Source organism: Drosophila takahashii, chromosome 2L (assembly GCF_030179915.1).
Source record: "Drosophila takahashii strain IR98-3 E-12201 chromosome 2L, DtakHiC1v2, whole genome shotgun sequence".
NCBI classification, from domain to species: Eukaryota; Metazoa; Arthropoda; class Insecta; order Diptera; family Drosophilidae; genus Drosophila; species Drosophila takahashii.
Genome location: NC_091678.1, coordinates 10,498,814 through 10,517,639, shown reverse-complemented (window position 1 = coordinate 10,517,639; position 18,826 = coordinate 10,498,814). Strand labels below are relative to the sequence as shown.

At 38.8% G+C, this 18,826-nt stretch overlaps 1 protein-coding gene and 1 long non-coding RNA gene across 2 annotated transcripts in view; one reads left to right on the top strand and one right to left on the bottom strand.

The window, feature by feature from the left end:
• The window catches only part of Dyrk2 (Dual-specificity tyrosine phosphorylation-regulated kinase 2), a 52,537-nt gene that overhangs the window by 17,293 nt on the left and 16,418 nt on the right, over nt 1-18,826 (top strand). The window lies entirely within an intron of this gene.
• Nucleotides 11,197-11,763, bottom strand: LOC138913847 (uncharacterized). Its single transcript, XR_011419714.1, has 2 exons — nt 11,558-11,763; nt 11,197-11,318 (listed from the first exon to the last, which is right to left on the bottom strand). It is a non-coding gene; the product is annotated as an uncharacterized lncRNA (long non-coding RNA).

The following is an 18,826-nucleotide window of genomic DNA, read 5'->3' as shown; positions in this document are numbered from 1 at the left end:
GGGCCAACGAACGACAACGACAACGACGAGGACAACGGCAACGACAACGCAACGACAATCGCTGGATGTTGATTGGCAATTTGTTGTAGTAACTACCCGAGTTTAGTTTACTAGGAGGGGTTCTATGGGTGCTAATGAGCTTGAGGTTACGGCTGGAGAAAGGGAGAAAGACATAGTGTGAGTGTGCGTCAGAGGAGCGATAATGCGTAAGTGATTGTTATGAAGATCATAAAAATAGATATATCTTAATGGGTTTTTTTGTGCGTGGTTGTTTGGGTCTCTCAAGCCACAACTATTTTATATAGAGTTACAGAGCATTAAAGTAACCAAGTTACTTTTTAATTAAAACACTTTACTTTTAACTTCTTAACCAACCAAGCACATTTAAAATGTTTGTCACATCCTTTTTCTTTGCCATCAAAGTTAACTGGCACAAAGTTCGCCAACTTTTCTTCCATCAGTCTGTGAAATTCTGTCTGGCCCTCGACAAGTTGTGATTGCTGTGATATCGTATAACCACTTTGGGACTAAGTTACTTTTACTGGCTTTTTGCCCCCCACCCTCTATCAATTATAAAAGATACTGCGCCACCGAGCATGAAATTAGTCTGTGCCTATAGTACGAAACTCCCTCCTCTACGCACATGTACCTTCCCCGTAAATAGCCATGACTTTCATGACAATTCGCAGTAGTTACACGGCCCGTCATCGCAGTCGATATCATTCGTATTATATATTATGGACTCTTTTTCCCATTTTTCTCTCCATATTAATTTATGCATTTTTCGTTGATTGTCTTGCGTTACAGTTGACAAGTTCTGCCTGGTCGGCGGTGGTGGGTGTTCCCGGTGGTTGTTGCTGGCACTTTGTTTATGTGGTTCGGGTGGAATAAGTACCACAATTTATTATCTCCTACATGGCAATGCGTTGTTGTATCATAACGACTTTGATTAATTTTAATAGCCTTGCTAGAACAAGTTGTCTCTCCGATGGCTGTAATAATTAATAATTATTATTATTTTATTGGTAATTCTGTCTGGCATTTATCTAACCATAGTCTGTATGCTTTTTTTCCACCGTCTTTTTTTGCAGACGTCTTGAGAAATTGCGCAAGAGTAAACCTTTTTGTTTTTCGGACAAGGTGAGTGCTGAACTTTGGCAGTCCAACGACTGGAGTGTCATGTTGCCCGAAAGAGGGAACACAGAAATAATTAATTGAATTTTGTTGCGGGGCGTATCGAATGGCTAATAAAGTTCTTGCGCAATCTTCAGTGTTTCGAAATCCCAACCCAACGAGGGGTCAATAATCTTCCATTAGCTCGCGCAATTCAAAATCAATCTTATCTATGTGGTACCTCTGGCCCGATTGCTCTACTAACCTAGTGAAACCGATTGATTGATATGGAATCAGCACTCCCACAACTATCGTAAATTCCTCTATAAAACCAGCGACGACAATGCGACGACGAAATGCATAATGCAACCCAAAGATTTATCAATATGTGCCGCAAAGTGATACTTTTTATAGTGCCGCCTCTTTGGAGTCACAAACAAATCGGTGACCCACTTCTGAACGCGACGCGACTCTCTAATCAGCCAGTAACTTTGCGGCTTGATAAACACATGAATCGGAGATAGAAGGCAAATAGTAGTCATAAAAAAAGAGAAACAATTACAAATCAGTGCACCGACTGACAGAAGCTTTCAGCTCTAGGGAGAGTGTAATAACCCCGCTTTGAGTGTTTCCAGCTTCCTGTATGCGATAAAAACAATGAATGCACTCCAATATGTGTCAACTTTATTGTCTGCTTGCCATAAACTCTATCTTTTGTCCCAGGTCCTTGGCTTTTTTTCACCCACAACCAACGCAACGCAGACTGATTCCTAGAGCTTTAAACTTTCTGCTAAAAGTTTTTCCCTTTATAATACTGGAATATTTTTTTCTAATTAAAACTTTTCTACTTTATGGGGCTTAACACTTTGGCAATATTTTGCTTTTATTAGTGGCTCACTGTCAAGCCAGTTGGAAATTAACTTTCCGATGGACTTAGTGGGCTCAGTGGCGGCGCCTTAAGCGGAAAACAGGGAAAGCGTCAAGTGGCGGGAAAAGTGGGTGGTATGATGAAGGAAGGCCCACATGTGGCGATGATAGCCCCCAAGATCTGACGTCTATTCATGTCTTCCCCTCGCTATTTTATTCTATCTAGGGGTTTGATATGTTTCTTTTGTTATTCCACACAATTCGCGCGCCTAACCTGTCGGGAATTTCAATGAGTTCGTTTCCCTTTCGGTAGTTCTAGGTCTCTCAGCTTAGAACCAAAAAAAGACATGTATAGGAAAAAAAGAAACAAGGTAAAACATCTTGCAAAAACTTAAAACAGAACCTGTTGGCATACTCATGTTGTAGCTATTTCACAGAATGAAATTGTAGAACTTCTGTTACCTAATTACTTATAGTTTATCTTATCTAATACTTTCCGTTTTATACCTTGTTTAATCTCGCACTTTTTTATATGATCAATATCCAATTTCAATAAAAAATTTTTAATGATTTTATGATAATGATGATAATAATATAAGTTTATGATTACTAATAAATTTTTCTTCTTGGCAAAAAATTCATATTTTTTAACCACCTGCCATTTAATTTTCCACTTGATTAGTGGCAGATTTCGATTAATCTATAGATTTTGGATTGTCCATTTGATCAGCATCTCAAAGTGAAATTTTGGCGCCCCCTCTTCAAAAACTCGTTATCCAAATGGGTGAAGCTAAGCTAAGCTTCGAAATGCGAAATAAAACAAAAAAGCTTTTCCCTTATACGGCTAATTGTTATTTAGTGCGACTGGAGGAGCCACCAACACCTGAAGTTTTGGACTTGTCTCATGAATAATCAAATGATGCATATTCTTGTTTAGATACAGTTCGGGTTCATCTAACTTTATTACGTAACACATGCTCTTCGACTCTAAAAAGTTGTTGACATCTCATCTATGTAAGTGAGCTTGTCCATTTAATCGATTTGCCCTTTTGGCAGGAGTTGAGGTTCTCTGCGTCCATCAAAGGCTATTCTCTCTAAGTTTTTTTTTCTTTTTTCCTTGAGCAAAGTTTTATGAGCCAATTACATGCAACACTGGGCACAAGAACACACCATTCGAGCGCTGAAATATCACATCCATCACATGCTAAGCTCGCATCATGTAGCAACTATTATGTGAATGCGATTCGGCACGGCCCCTCGTCCTTCCTCTCCTTAAATAAAGAAAACCCTCAAACTCAACGCATGCAACCTATGAGTTTATATCGCCGTCTATCATTAAACTGTCGTAAATCACAAGTAATTGACATTATACAACAGCCAAGCGCAGCGGATCGGTCAAACGATCAGCAGACTGGCAGGCAAGCAGGCAGGCAGGCAAATAAGCAACAATTACCCCAAGACAACAAACATTTTTCTCAAAATACACGTAGCAACAATTAAGCTAAAAGATATCACATGGAAATCGTCATAGAGTCAAATGATGGGAATGCGAAGTTGAAATGCTCTATTCGTTGTTATCTGGAATTGGTACAAAATATTTATAAGAAATTGTAGGGAACTTATTAAAAAATAAACATTTAAAAAATATTTGTATATATTTTTGAGAACCTTTTCTTATGCACAGGTTGCATTGTTGCCCCGAAAACACACCACAGCGATAAGAACCCATTTTTAAAACAGTTCGACGGCACATCTCCCACCTGCCCGTCCATTTCTTGATCAATTGGCATAGATCTCTTGAGATTGCGACGCTCAAATGAAATGTACAATTGAAATGTAGTGAAACAATGTACGCGAATATATATATTTTTAGACTGACACACTAAGCGAAAAGCAGACGACGGAATCGTAACCAACCCAAGTCAACCCACTTTTGTCAGAAGATTACGAAATCCGTTGGGCGATGCTGTGAATGTGCCACGCGTAATTCTATATAGATCTGGGTTAGATAAGGCAGAGGAAAGAACTATAAATACCTTTAGATATATACCTTTTGCATGCATTGAATTGTTAGCTAATAGCTGCAATAGCTGCAAAAATGACGTTGCAATTGCAATTGCCGTCGCAAATCGAAGGTCTTTTCTGACTAACAAGTGGTCAAGGCATTCGATTCTTAAGCCATGACTACTCAAAAAAATACATAAAAAGCCACAAATAAATGCGTCATATTTTTTTCCATTGCAATAAATTTATGTTTGTTTATTTTTATTGTTTGGATAATAAACGGGAAACGGCAAATCAAGGCAGGAAAAAGTAACGCCCAATGCTATCAAGTGTTTGCAAACAAAAGGCGCAAAACATGCTGAATTACTAATATGCTATGATGTTCGTTTTATATACGAAATTTTAGGAGTATACTATAATATTTAACAGCATTGACGTTCTCTTGCTAATTGCAGTCTTTAAATCTTACATTTTATTACAAAACTCCATACTTGTAATCGCTTCACTGCTCATAACTATAACCGAATCTTAATGAATCTTTATTCCTCCCCGAGTTCAACTTATAATTTATGCAAATTTAACATTTCTATACGCTTCAGCAACTTCTAATGACTCTCAATTCGAAAGTATGCTTCGTTTTATGGATTTTAACAAGAAATCCGTTGAAAAACGCTGGTGCTGCAATGTTAGAGCATCCGTTCTAGATGTCATTTTTTAGCCCCTCCAGAAGGGCTATAAAAAATGGTCTTGCTTTTATTACTGCGAAGGAGTTTTGTGGTACAGCTGTTCGAGGTTCAACGCTGGTCAGGAATGTAATTACACTGCGCATTAAAATTAAGCAACATAAACTACAGACAGCAACATAAACAAGCTAAAGCAGAACTAATTAACATTCCCCATGCTTTCGTTTGGGATCCAATGGAGTTGTGCAGCATGTGGGGAAAGCCAGAGTGCAGAACCGCTAAGGGGGTTCTGTCATTGAGATATTTTAGAACTTATTCGAATGTAATTTATAACATGGAGATCCTAACTTTCAGTAAATAAAATATTTCCTTAAGAAAATAAAAATAAAACATTGAAATCCCAACTATCATTAAATGAATAAAAATAAAATCCTTAAAAATGAAACTATAGCTGCAAATCACTATTAATTATACTGAACTAACCACTTCCTGGCACTTTAATGCTATAATAGTAATAAATGTTTGTGGAAAGTCAAACCCCTTTTCATTTTCCCCTATATACGCCACTGTTCTGGCGGTCATTTACGGTCGAAACCGATGGGAGGGCAGCAGAACTGCAGTCAAAACTCCGTTCGTCACGCTTTAACGGCTCTGACAACTCCCCTCGAGTTGACTGGAATTTGTTCCAAATAGAAGTCTCTGGTTCCACTTTGGGATGAATGGAATTCGAATTGTTCTCCCCTATTTAATTGTTATTTCTCTTCTGCTTCATTTGTTCCATTTTATTCCATGTTATTTCGTTCTATTGTCTATCGGAAGTTGTGCTCGTTGGTAATTTATGCTTTTTTTGTGGAAGTACCCCTTCCCCAGAATCCGACAGGAAATGCAATTAGTTTGAGGGAGAGAACCCCCTCAGCATTTGGAAATCTTTTTTTTGTCAGTGTTTTGTGGAGTGTCATAAATTGGCGGCGGTTTTGTTTATGTTTCTGCTTCGGCTGTTGCTGTGTGGCCCCTCCGGGCTTCGTTTTTTGACCCACATGCTGTTTAAGTTCTTTTTGAATGCAAATGTGCTTCGAGCCCCTTAAGCAACTTAATGGCATTTTTGACAAATTTGTTGAAAATTTACAACTTGACTTGTGCTGATAGATGGAAGTGTTGTCTAAATTTTCGGAGAAATTAAGAAACCAGATGGTGGAACTGACCCAAAGGAAGTTGTTTTCATAATGAATTAATTGGAAAAATCAATGAAATTTTCATCGATGAAAATGGGAGTTTTTCAAAAATATTAAAAGAGCCAATTTAAATTTGCTTTATTTAATACCTTGAAATTAACAATAAAAAACGTTAGTTTCTGATGTTAATGGGTTTGCTAATTCCCATTAACGTTTGCCAGATTGTTTATTTTTATTCCCTATTTTTTGCGCCAAACTCTTTCCATTTCAGCTAGCAGCTTTTTGCACCGAACTCCTCTATAATCCCCTGAATCCTCTTTAGTGTTGAGCATTTCTGTTCGCATTTTATTTCTAAAAATACACAACTTTTTACTTACGTGCCGCTTAAACAATGCCAGGAATTGGCGCGTGAAAATTGTTTCGTTTGATGAAAAAATAAAATTGAATTGGAAAGCAGTTCAAATAGACAGAAAGAAGCGCTAATTAGCGAACAGAAACAAAAGCAAGCTCGCAGTAGAAAAAACAAAAACAAAAAGCAATATTAGCAGTTCGAAGATGCATCTATCCAAGAAGAAAATTTCACTGGGAAAATTATAAAACGTGCACACACATCGACATCGATATCGATTTCACTGCGAAAATAGAAAAGCAAAAACCGGCGGCAGGCAGTCAGGAAAAACAGTGGAAAAACCGAAACTCGTTCGCGCAGGCGCTTTTCATTTTCAATGCAATGACAATTTGAACGCCAGGGGGCGCCACACTGCACTCACGGCACGGCACCCGACCAACTGTTCCCATTAATCGCACGTTCTAGATATCAGATCTGTTATGAACGATGATCGTTCATTATCGTCGAGTTACGTGTTCGGTTCGTTTGGTCGGGATCCAAACGAAAATTCTCATAAATTCTTTACACTGCGGGGAATGTGAATTCCTTTCTCCACCTCGTTTTCATCAGAGCCCCATCCTCTCTCTAGACCGGCAGCATATAACTTGGTCACTGGGTCGGTCTCGATGGCGTCTGGCTTACATAGTTTATGTGTGTGGGGTTCGAACTGCCGATCTTTGGGGGCCACCGCACGATCCTAACTCTTTCCCGCTGCTTTTGCCGCACTCGTATTTATTTACTTAGACATCAGGTAACCCCACGTCCGGCTGTGTGCCACCTCCCCGGGTTGTTTACTAATTTCTGTTGCCCCCTGGAAAATCCAGTCCGCCTGTGATTTGTATCTAATTTTACCCATTTAGATGCTTCAATTCTTAGTCAATGCAAAGTGAATTCTCATTGTGCTTGAGCAATTTATTCTGAATATTGGGAAATATTTGCTTGTGGTTAACAGGTGGCGGTTTCCAAGTGGGCTAATTGCTGTGCAATTGAAAGGAAATGGTTGAGGAAACTCGAAATGGAAAATTATTGTACAGTAATAAATGAAAATATCTTGAGCAACAAAACTAGAAGATTACAGCTTCTTTACATTTTTTTTTATTTTTTATTACATACTTTAAGTAACAAGTCCTGTTAGACTTTCCAATTTATTTAAATACAAAACCAAAGCGATTGCTGATCAAAAAGTAATCCGCTAACCGCCCACATTTGCATCTAATTGCAATTACAAATGCAAAATGTATGCGGTGCTCCGCCAAGTCAGCCATATCCCCATAACGAAACTCAACCCCGATGACCTACAAACGAAAAAAAGGTTTATGGTCCTCAGATGCTAACCAAAAAATGCCGGAGCAGACAATTATGCATGCCCTGGCTGGCGATACGAAAGTTTTACGAGTATAATCAGGCGCAGAGCGAAACTTATCGTAGGTCAGAGCCAGTGAATCGAACCGAAAGCAGGCGTTCAGATAGATGGCATAAAATATAGATAGATAGATGGGTTGGCTTCGGATGGGAGAAGGAGGATCGGGATTCGGGGAAAGGGTGAAATGATTCAATGATTGCCAATGGTTGGAGCAGCGACAACATGGCAACTGTTGCTGCAAAAATTACTGCTGCTGCTGCTGGCACAATAAAGCCAGGCTCCTTGTTCAACTTGGGATTTCTGCTCTGCTCCACTATGATTAAGCAGCGGCTTCGAATCGATGATGTCGAGGTGCTGGTCAATGGTCAGCAGCAGTAATAAAAACAAAAAGAAAAACACAGAAATTGATTGGCCATGCTTGTGGCTGCAGGCAGTGGTTAAATCAAAAGCTTCCACTTTTTCAATAGCCTCTTTTTCTTTTCATTTTTTTGGTTTTATTTCTCCCCAACTCGATCTTGTCTATTATATATTAAAGAGCTGATTTTGTTGTTATGACAAAGACAGAAAATAATGAAAAAGAAAAGAAACTGGCTGCAATTGATAGGAAATTGGGTTGGTTCGTTGACTCGGCTTCACTGATGCAACTGCAGATTGATTAAAGTCACGGCTCGTCTTGGTAATTAATGCGACTCCGCCGAATGATGTAAGCCCGACTGATTGACAATGGCAGTTAATATTTAATTGATTACCTCGCGCCAGTGCGTCAATCAATCAATTGCAGTTTGGATTGCTGAATTGAGATGCCAAGGAAATGGGCGTGGCTGTCAAATGCGTTGGCCGTTTGGGTTTGGAAAATGAAAATGGAAAGTGAAAGCATTTGTCGCAATCACTGGAAAGTTGCAGTTTGATTTGTAGCGGATATAAAGCAGGGAAATCAATTCAAGCGAGTGCGAATCTCTCGGATTCTGCTAAATGTATCTTTGAGATACTTTCCGACGTGGCGATACAGACACTGACAGCTGTCAGGTTGTTTCCTTTTTTTTTGTGCTTTGCAAGTGACCAGAAAACACAAATTTATTGCATGCCAAAAGGAAAACAAAGCGAAAAGAACTCAGAAACTTGGGCAGAAATATACGCACAGGTGCTTAAAAATAGCCATGACGACCCTGGCTGCCCTTAAAATGCCGGCAGTACGCTCTGGTTAGTTTCTTCGATGCTTTCAAGTTATGCGGCCAGACAGATAGGCAACTTTGGGACATTACCAGGGATAAAATTCGAGATATAAGATAGAGCCAAACAGGAAATGGGCGGAAGTCTAACTCTGAACGGGTTGATCAATAGAAAGTAGCTGGCAAACTGACTTCCTAATGAGCTCAATGACGGAAATGGTAAATTCTTTTCAATGGGAAGGAAAAGTAACTCTAGAAAATCTGGTTTTACAGTAGACGTATTTCAAAAAATGCGTATATAATTATTACTATAAAATATAATTTAATTATTAAAATGAAATATAATTTAACTAATGCAAATATTTATTTTCTTTTCATTTTAGGTAAGCAAGAAGGGCATGAAAAAAAGCTAGACAATAATTTAAATTTCTGTAAGTGTTGATAGAGTATAAATCCGATAATCTTTCCAAGAGATATGTGTTCACTAGCCCATTTTCACCAAACGTAAAGTCCGACAATGGTCCATTAATTCCCTACTTATGTAGCATCCACAAGAAACTCAAAGATGACCCTCGCGGGAGTAGCTCGAATGTAACCAAATTACCCGTGCATAAAAAAGAATTGTGGCCCCAAACATAAAAACGTTGAACCATGCGGTTCCAGTTTTTAATTAAAAAACCCGACTTGCCAGATCCAACGGAGCTCCCCAGAAGTTTTTCCAGCTCTCTTGTCTTGAGTATTAATTAACAACTTCCTCTCTCGGGTTTCTACGATCTCTTGTGTTTTTATTGCCATGGGTAATAATAATTATAATTCTTTTTTTTTTTCCTTCTTCCTTTGCCGAAAAACAAAAAAAAACGGTTTGTTTAATATTCTGTGGGCACATTTGACCCAAATCAAGCGGTTGCTGACAGCACTGACCCATTTGGCCACCAGAATCAAAAAATAGTTTTATATGCATATAAAATCACGTTTCGGTGGTTTTATTATACGATTTGTATGAATAAACAATCAAATGTGATGGAAAATTAATGCAAAACGTTTTGTTGTTTACTTTAAAAAGTATAACTAGTTTTATTTTCAACAGAAATTTATTAAGGGAAATATCATAAAAGACATATTTCTAAATAATTTGACTCATAGATGAACTATTCCGAATCTCTGATCAATGTCGATAAACTTGACTCAGTCACTTTCCTCCCCAAGCCGCCTTCTCTCATATATTTTTCTCACAACAAATTAGTCAGTTAAATAATCTGTCTACTAAATTAGCCAAACCGATGTGAATAAGTGAAAGTGCCGAATTGCATGCAGTGGCATGTGTCGTGCAACGTTGCGTATGCGTAATATTTGTCAAAATCAAAAGCCGCGCAAAAAAGCGATCAAGAGAGAAAACATGAAAACAAGATCTCAAAAGCAAATTGATGGCAATTTATGTGCAGAGCCTAACGGATAATTATTATTTACGCATTTATTGGTGCATGAAAATGTAAATTGCAACAAGATCACGAAAGGAGTTAGTAACTAACTAACTCCAGTAACTACAACTACAACTACAACTACAACAACAACCGGGCAACCAAGTTTGGTCAGCAAAGAAGCGACAACGAACTCAAGTGCATTAACCTTAAAAAATCTTTAGCCACTTAAGTGCAACGCCAACACCAACAAACGAAAAACAACAACAACAAAAACAACCAAGAGGCATGCGTTTGGCGACAACAACAACAACGAGAGTAACAACAAGTTGTTAGCTCGCTGGACCATGATCTTCAAAAACCTGCAATCGAAGACCATGTGAAAGAAGCTAAAGCCTCCGAAGCCAGTTTAGCAAGTTTCGGACCCCAGGAGTTCAGGTCTTCGTCTTTGGCCAGCCAACTTGTTAGGGATTTTAGCGGGGTTACCTCATCCTCCCCCCAAACTCACTCAAGTACAATTAGCAAAACTTTGGCTGATTTAGCAACATCTTTGGAAAGGGTTTCTCCTCATCTGATTGACAACTTCATAATGAATTTTTCACAAATTGTTTGACAGACTCTGACTCTCATTAATAGAGCTTGAAAATTATCGATATTTTCGATATTTTGACAATAGAAATTCGATAATATTGATGTTTAAAAAGAAAAACACAAGTTAAATATCGAGAAATAAGTATCGACTCGTCCCCCAAACTCAATCAATATTCAGACCTTTAACTTGCACTTTCCGTTTTCGAAATTTTTGGATTTTATTAAAATGCTGCCTCAGACATTTCCCGACTCATTTACTTTCCATTTCGGTTCAGCTTTTCATTGGTTCGCTTTGTAATTTATTTATTCCGCTTTAAATGTTCCAGCGGTTAAGAGTTGACAGACCTTGACTTTTAGCCCGCTCTTATGTGTATACTTTTATTTTCACTCTGTGTATTTTCCTTCGCTCCCAAAGAAAGCCTTTCAAATGGAAATTTTGTGACATTTTTTATTTACGAGCTTACTCATATTTCTTTTGTGAGTTGACTTTGTCGGTACGCTGTGATTTTCTGATGATGCTGCTGCACTGCGTTGAGTGGTCGCCCGACGCCTAAAATGATATATGGGTTGACTTTAGCCTAAATGGAATGAAAAGTTTTGCATGCATAATAATGTCGCTTTTAGGAGTTGTATAACGGAGCTCATCTCGAGTGGCATAACACCAGCAATTGAAGCTCAACCATTTAGGACAAGTTATTATATTTATATTTCCAGGTTGCCTCACTGCGATGATCTGTGCAAAATTTTAACAGCTTTACGAACGTGTTTTAATTACAACTTTGACATTACTTGTACTTTCGAGAATTGCATGTCTAATTGCTTTGCGCTTCGCGGGGTTTTTGGTACTCCTTTTTATTTAGTTTTTTTTTTTTTTTTGGTTTCATGACGATTGGCAATTTTTCATTGTTCGAAAAATGTAAGATGAACGAAAAACTGAAACCCAAACTGCAACTGGAACTGCTGCAAAGGCACCGAGTGAATGGATTTGCTACAGCCTTGGCTGGCAAACAAATGAGAAACAAAGGCAAAGTCAGTGGGGTTTTCAAGCTGGAGTTTTTGGCGGCTGGTCATCGGAATAGAAATCGGAATTTCAATCGTTATCGGTGCACGCCAGGTGCGCGCGCGTTATGCAATGGAAATAGCCAAAGTTCAAGATATTGGCACGGGCTTGACTTGACTCACTCGCCAAAACTGGGTCAAGTTTTTAATGATTCTCCGCGCACACACACCAAAAAGTAAACAAAGAAATTCGCCTGTTCTCTGGCGGTTGCATAAAAACACAGAAAAAAACCTTGCCCAGCCTCAACGAAAAACGAAAGACTCTCGGAAACGGTCCAGATTTAAATAAAATGTAGCCATAAAACCGCGATATAAAAGCGCATTTAATGTTCGCAAGCGCAAAATACATAAAAACCGTAAGAAAACTGATCAGAAACAATGGCTTCGAAAGGCTTAAAATAAAATCCCCTAAGAGCATTTTTATTTTGTCCCTGAATATTTGAGCACATTTGGGCACCGGCTGCCTTGAAGGGTGTAATAAAAAACACTCCCCAAATAGTTTTTCGTTTGGCTCAGGTGCAGCAGGCAGCACTCGAGAAGCTGTTTTTCCAACCCAAAAGAGGAAAAAACCACCCACCACTTTATATGTGCAGTGAATGGGCTTAGAGTGCAAGCCATGCAATTTGTGGCTTCTATTTTGTGTAAGAGCTCGTCGTTACAGATTCTCCGCACGTAATCGATGCCTTTGAAGCCGCAGCTTGATGTGTCTCATCTATTTGTACACCAGTTGGATTCTGGAAAATAAACTAGTTCGATCGATCGGCAGTAGAGGAATTCAGACCAGATGCCATCATCATCACTAATTACCTCTCCTCGCAGCCACGCGACAAGCGGTTCAGTTCAGTGAACCTCTGAATTTGGCATTATAAACAAAAGCCGACACACACGATCCAATATTGTTTGTCATCCGACAAATATTTGTCTTATACTCTTTCGTAAAAAAATGTAATAAAGCAAAGCACAAGCTGTGAAAATTAGCAATAAAAATACGAAGACCAAATAAATACTATTAAATTTGACCGATTGATGTGTTTATCTTCATAATGAACCGTCCGTCTGTCGGCAAACAAAAACTGGTTCAATGTTATGTGGACTTTGGGAACTCTGAAGCCCGCTGAGCTTACGAAAATCCCCATTCTGAAGCGATGAGGGTAATCATGATGGCCGATGGAAGATCGCCGACCACTTGATAATTTTATTAAAAGAACCCCTAATTAGTTTTATATTCAAATTTTTCTTTCTCTTTGTCGGTTGGTCGGTCGACGTCATTTTTGCCATTTCATTTCACATGCCAAGTGGGAGAATTTTGACCCAATTTCGGCAGGCATTCTCTCTGACTTTTGTTTTTATGTGCGGGTAGCAGCAAAAATAGTAAGCCGAAAACAGTTTTGTGTTAAAAATAGTTCCACGGCAATCAAGGCTACTGGTCCCAGAATTTCCCAATCAATTTTCAAGGCAATTGAGGGGCATTTGTCTCCGTCTCGGTCTTCATATGAAATCGAAAGCAATTTCACTTTGACGCCTAATTGTCAAAAAACTGACAAACAACTGTCAGTCAATCAAATGTCAATTGTTTTGGCTTGTGGTTTGTTTTTTTTTTCTCTCTCTACTTGTTTGGCTTAGTTTTCTGCTTTTTCCAGTGAGTGGTAAAGGCCAGAATGAGAGACTGAAGAGGAAAAGGGCAAAAATCTGTAATTGATCTAGTTTAATAGACCCAAGTAAGTCGAGCCGGTTAACTAATCGGCCACAAAAACAAGTGACGGTAATATCATTAACCAAAAGGTAGAAAAATGGTTGAATCAGTAGAAAAAATGGTATCAGTGACATAAATTGGAATGCAAATAAAAAACTAAGGGGCTAAAGATTACAGATTAATCTAGGGAAACAGGTAGAGCTTAAAAAATATCGTCATTATCGATATTTTCGATTTTTTCTAAATATAAATATAAATGTTATTGTGTGTTGGCATAATGTCGACGTCTTGGAGTTATTGAAGTCTAAACCATCATTACCTCGAGTTAGCTAAAAACTTTTTTGGAAATATCGATGTTTTGCTGATCATAATAATATTGAAAATATCGATGTAAAATAAATACTCCAGAATTAATTGAACCTATCGATATATCTCACACGATCTCACACGCGCAAACGGTCTGGGTCATAAAGAAACTACAATATGGTTAATTGCGTTGATCGTGCCTTCGCTCTGTCACTTGTGTATGTTGCTCTTAATAATTGCTTCAATTATATTCATATTATTAAATGTTAAAATGCTTTTTGTTCGCTTCTCTCTCTGCCTTTCTCGTCTCGTCTCGCCTCGATCTCATCATAATCATCATCATGTGGCAGTAGCCACATCAATTCATTACGCTGTCTTGGAATCGGGCCTGAAATGGGATGGTGAATAGTAAATGGCGATGGAGGGGCGCAGAAGAAGGGGTCTTGAGCCATGAAAAACTCTCGTCTCGCTTTGGTTAAGTGTGCTCATGTTCATTAACGCCAAAGTTGAGGCAATTGTCGCGACTCGTCAACGTCGCTCGGCTGTTTTCCTCTGTTTCCTGGCCCCGCTGTCTGCTGTAATCTGAGCACCACCAACCAGCCTGCACCACCCAGCAGACCCACCAGCAGAGCCACCAGCAATTGCTCGAGTATTCCATGGCTCATTGTAAAGCGCCAACGCCCGTTTCCCCGCCCCCAAAAAACTACACACACCGAACCAAAACCCGTAGTTTGTAGTTGCTGGCTTTTGGTTTTGGTTGCTTTGGTTTTGTCAGCTGTCAGCAGATTTTTTCTCCGCTTTCTGTATGGAAAGTGTGACATTTTGATTAGTTGATATATTTTTTTTCCCTCTTGGTTTTCTTTTATTTTGGCCTGCCCTGAGGCTTTGAGATTGAACTTGAGGCGGTCGGTCGGTCTGGTGGGTTAATGAACATCAAGGTTGCGAAGACCATTAACCGAGAATTGAATAAGTGGCAAAGATTCTTTTTTGGGTGTCGTTAAATTATGCCCAGCATATGGACTGGAGTAATTATTGCCCTGGGTTGTAAAAGGGGCCATTAAAGGGGTGATAAAAGTGGTGGCATGAAAACTCGGGCACTCAAACTGTTTAAGAAATTATTTTGGAGTAAATTAAACATGATTTACTTATGTCAGAGTTAAAATTTTGGTCATGAGATCTGATATCTAATACATATTTTAAATTTTAACCATGGCGAAAAGTATTAGAGAGAAAATATTATAATTCTCGCTCCTAAAATGCATTTTTGAGATCATTAAACCAAAAGAGTGTAGAAAAACTTCCCCATCCATCCATTCATTCCATCCACTTATCAATCAAAGTCGAAAGGTTACTGGGGATCTCAGTAACTCCGCCTTGTCCGATTTCCCCTTTCGCTTCGGCTCACTCCCATCATTGTTAACTCTATTTTGAAAACAAATAATCCCCCGTGGCTAATTTCGATTCAGATTGTAACAGTTTCACTTCGCTTCCTGCATTTTCCTTCCATCTCGACGTCGACAGACCCATTAACCAAAATCTGCAATGCGCTTGCAGCTGTTACACACAGATACTCAGATGTTCGGATACTTGGATGTTTATTACTCAATCTGGAATTACATTCGAAGACTTCCGCGACGAGCTACGAAAAATCAACATTGAATGCATCTATATTTGTGCGCTTATTTCTTTTGTATTTTCCATTTCCACTACCATTCCCATTTGCATTTGTGGGCAAAGCGAGAGAGAAATGCAGTCAACTGTCAAATGAGCGAGTCGAAAGAAATGGAGGAAAACACACCTCTAATTGTCATTTTCCGACAACAAAAGCGACAAACTCCGATCCACTTTGTTCCACCCAAAAGCGGCCAGTTGCAGTTGCCACTTTAAGCGATTTCACGATTGTTGTTTCACAGTTGGGTTCAATAAAGCATAATGCCCAGAGAAACACGGGCTATAAAATCCGTTAGCCCGGCTGCACTTGTTATGTGGCCCAGTCCCAATCCCTTAAAAGCTCCCCATTTTGAAACCATTGTCTTTGTGCATTCGATAGCCAGTGAAAAGTGTTTCTAGAACGGAAGTTATTAAAATGGTTATTGTTTTTTTTGCCTATCTGTTTTTACTACCGACCAACCGATGGCACCCCAGGTTCCGATGGAGGTTACGGCTGGGGAGCTTTTCCGATTTAAACAGTGCATTGACCACCATTACCCATACGCCGCGTTGGCCCTTCACCACTCGGGGGGTTGACGGTGTTGCGGTATTAGGGTTTTCATGTCAGGCGCACACCTCGCATAACCGGGTATTGTGACATCTGTTGCTTTGGTTTTTGTATGGGTTGTAAAGGTAATAAGAACTTTACTTCTTTGAGTTATGAATATATATGGAAGTTATTATAAGGAAGCAAATATTCTCGAAAATATGTGAAGTGCTGGAAAAAAGAGTTATGACTTACAGGAGGTTTTTTATCACAAATCAATAAAATTAAAATATTGTAAAAATATAAATATTTTATGTTATTTTGATATAGTTGTTACAAGTTTCTAATAAAATAGAAAAATCCTTTAAAAAAATAGCTGTTAAACATTTGAAAATTAAAAACATTTACAGTTTGTTGAATTCAAGATGGAATTAGATCAACGAGACCTAAGAACCTATGCCAACTGCGGCACTGACCACCGAGTGGTTCCCCTCTGGTGACCTAGCACACCACCTAACCAAACCAACCAAGCGACTGGAATCGCTGCTACTTCCGCTCCCCATTCGGACTCCCTCCGGCTGAAATCTATATGGATTTGTTGACATTTTGCGCCCGGGGTCATTACTTAGGGTTGGGGTTAGTGGGTCAATGGTTTATGAGGTCACATTTAGGGGGCCTGGTTAATGCCCGGTTGAAAAGGCATTCCGGGGCCCTAACCAAATTAGGTGGCATGCAATTTGTGGCCTGCTTTCGGCGTACGAAAATAAGCGTAATAATGAAAACTAAATGAATTTCACTTATGTTTCATGTCTGCGCGAAATTAAATGAACAAAAATGTTTATAGCATGTCGCCCTAGTCCCTCTCTTTTTTTGCATTTATTTATTTTCTATTTTCGTGGGCTGGCGCTCTTTTTTTCTGGGCCACGCGAGGTAATAGTTAACCGAAATTTTGCCGGTTGACAAATGATGCTTTATGTATTTTCTCTTGGTGTTTCTTGGTGTGCCACATAATTAAATGGAGTAACGCCCATTTGGGTCACGTGTGCCGAATATCCAACCGAATCGAAGTAGCAGCTCTCTATGTATAAACCATTGCGAATTTCTTGAAAAATTTGAGCCTAACATGCATGTCTAGCGTCGAGCTATAAAAAAAGCAGTAGTAGGTATATAAAATTGTTGCACATTATGATGGGCATGCTAAAAAGCATACATGCATGCCCTTTTGAGTGCATTTATGCAGACTACCGGTTGTAATAATCAATTGGGTTTTACGAGTGATTGCGAAATTACGTTTAAGTTTAACATCCACAAGGTTTAAAGGGTAAAGCTAAATAAAACCTTTAAAGTAACCAATATCATAATATTGATCACCTAAAATACTATTGATTAGTCTCCTAAAAAATCTTCCGACGTAAACATTTTAGAATCATTATAGACTTTTGATTGTTTGTATAACAGCTTGAAAGTTCACCACATTGCTTGCTATTGGCATCTGTTTTTAGATTCTCCCAAGCCTTTCCGTGAAACCCAAAGATCAAAGCCCCATAATGTGTTCTTTACCCCCAAAACTTCAAAGTGTCAAAAATTGTTTGGCATTTTTGGGCCGCAGACAGACAGACAAATCAATAAAATCTGATTGAACAATAGATTCGAGTCGTTTTCGATTTCATGCATATGCCGCTTGTAAGACTATAAAATAAAAACCCTAGACGTGAGGTCTTCAAGTCTCATTACGGGCGAGAAATATTTGTAAAAATATTTTTATAATGTAAAATTATCTGTTTTGTATGCACGTGGAGGGGGAATTTTTTGGCAGGCGGCACTTGAGGCGTCATGAAATCAAAAGAAACATTTCAATAAATCAAATCGGACAATGGGGCGAGTTGGCCAACACAATTTTTGGACAGCTTATTGACACGTTGAGGCCATCGAGATTCCAAAGCCGAGAGTTGCTAGAATTCCCGCTGGCATTTCGCCGGGAAAGACCGACCGAATTCGGTGGCATCCTCTTCTTGTTGACACTGCCCCGAAAACGAAGCTTACAAATGGCAGCACTCCTTTAACAATGTCTGACATTTTGCAGCTGCCATCGAAGGTTTTTCTGCCAATGCAACAGAAAATGTATATAAAATGTAGTAGAAGAACTTACTTTACAGAAGATCTGTCGAGTCAACGGGTTTGCATATAAATCTCGCTTCGGGACTGCCGAAAATGATTGCAAGTGTCAAAAGTCAACAACCAAATGTCACGTTTTGTTGTTTTCTTTTTATTTATTTATGTCTCTCCTCCTCAATGTTTGCCTCGCTGATGAACGGTGAGGCACAAACAAATTCACCGCCTCGGTAAGCAATTGACATTTATTAAGCATTAAAAAAAATAAAGATAAAAACCTCAGCAGACTGGGAAGTTGGATTACCCATAAACAAAATGCACTTGGATGCACTCTACAATTTCGGATACTTTTTCTTCGTCATTTTTCTTAGATTGAAATGATTTTCCCGCACTTGTCAAAATAAGTCTCGGTAATAAATTGACAAATTATTCACATAAATTTCTTGACATTTTTATTGCCACAAAAGTCTTCTCTCCCCTTTTTTTCGAGATTGTTAATTTCGGAGACAGGCAACGAGAAATTTTAACTTAGTGCAACTCAATTACTTTGAGTGGCCAATTTTCCTTTTGTTTTTTTATTTTCTTGGTGTCTGCCGACACTTGGCGCAGAAATTTCAAATTAATGGCTTAATATTTTGTTTTAATGCTTTGGGTCAGCGGAGCAGGCAGCATCATCATCAAAAAGCGAAAT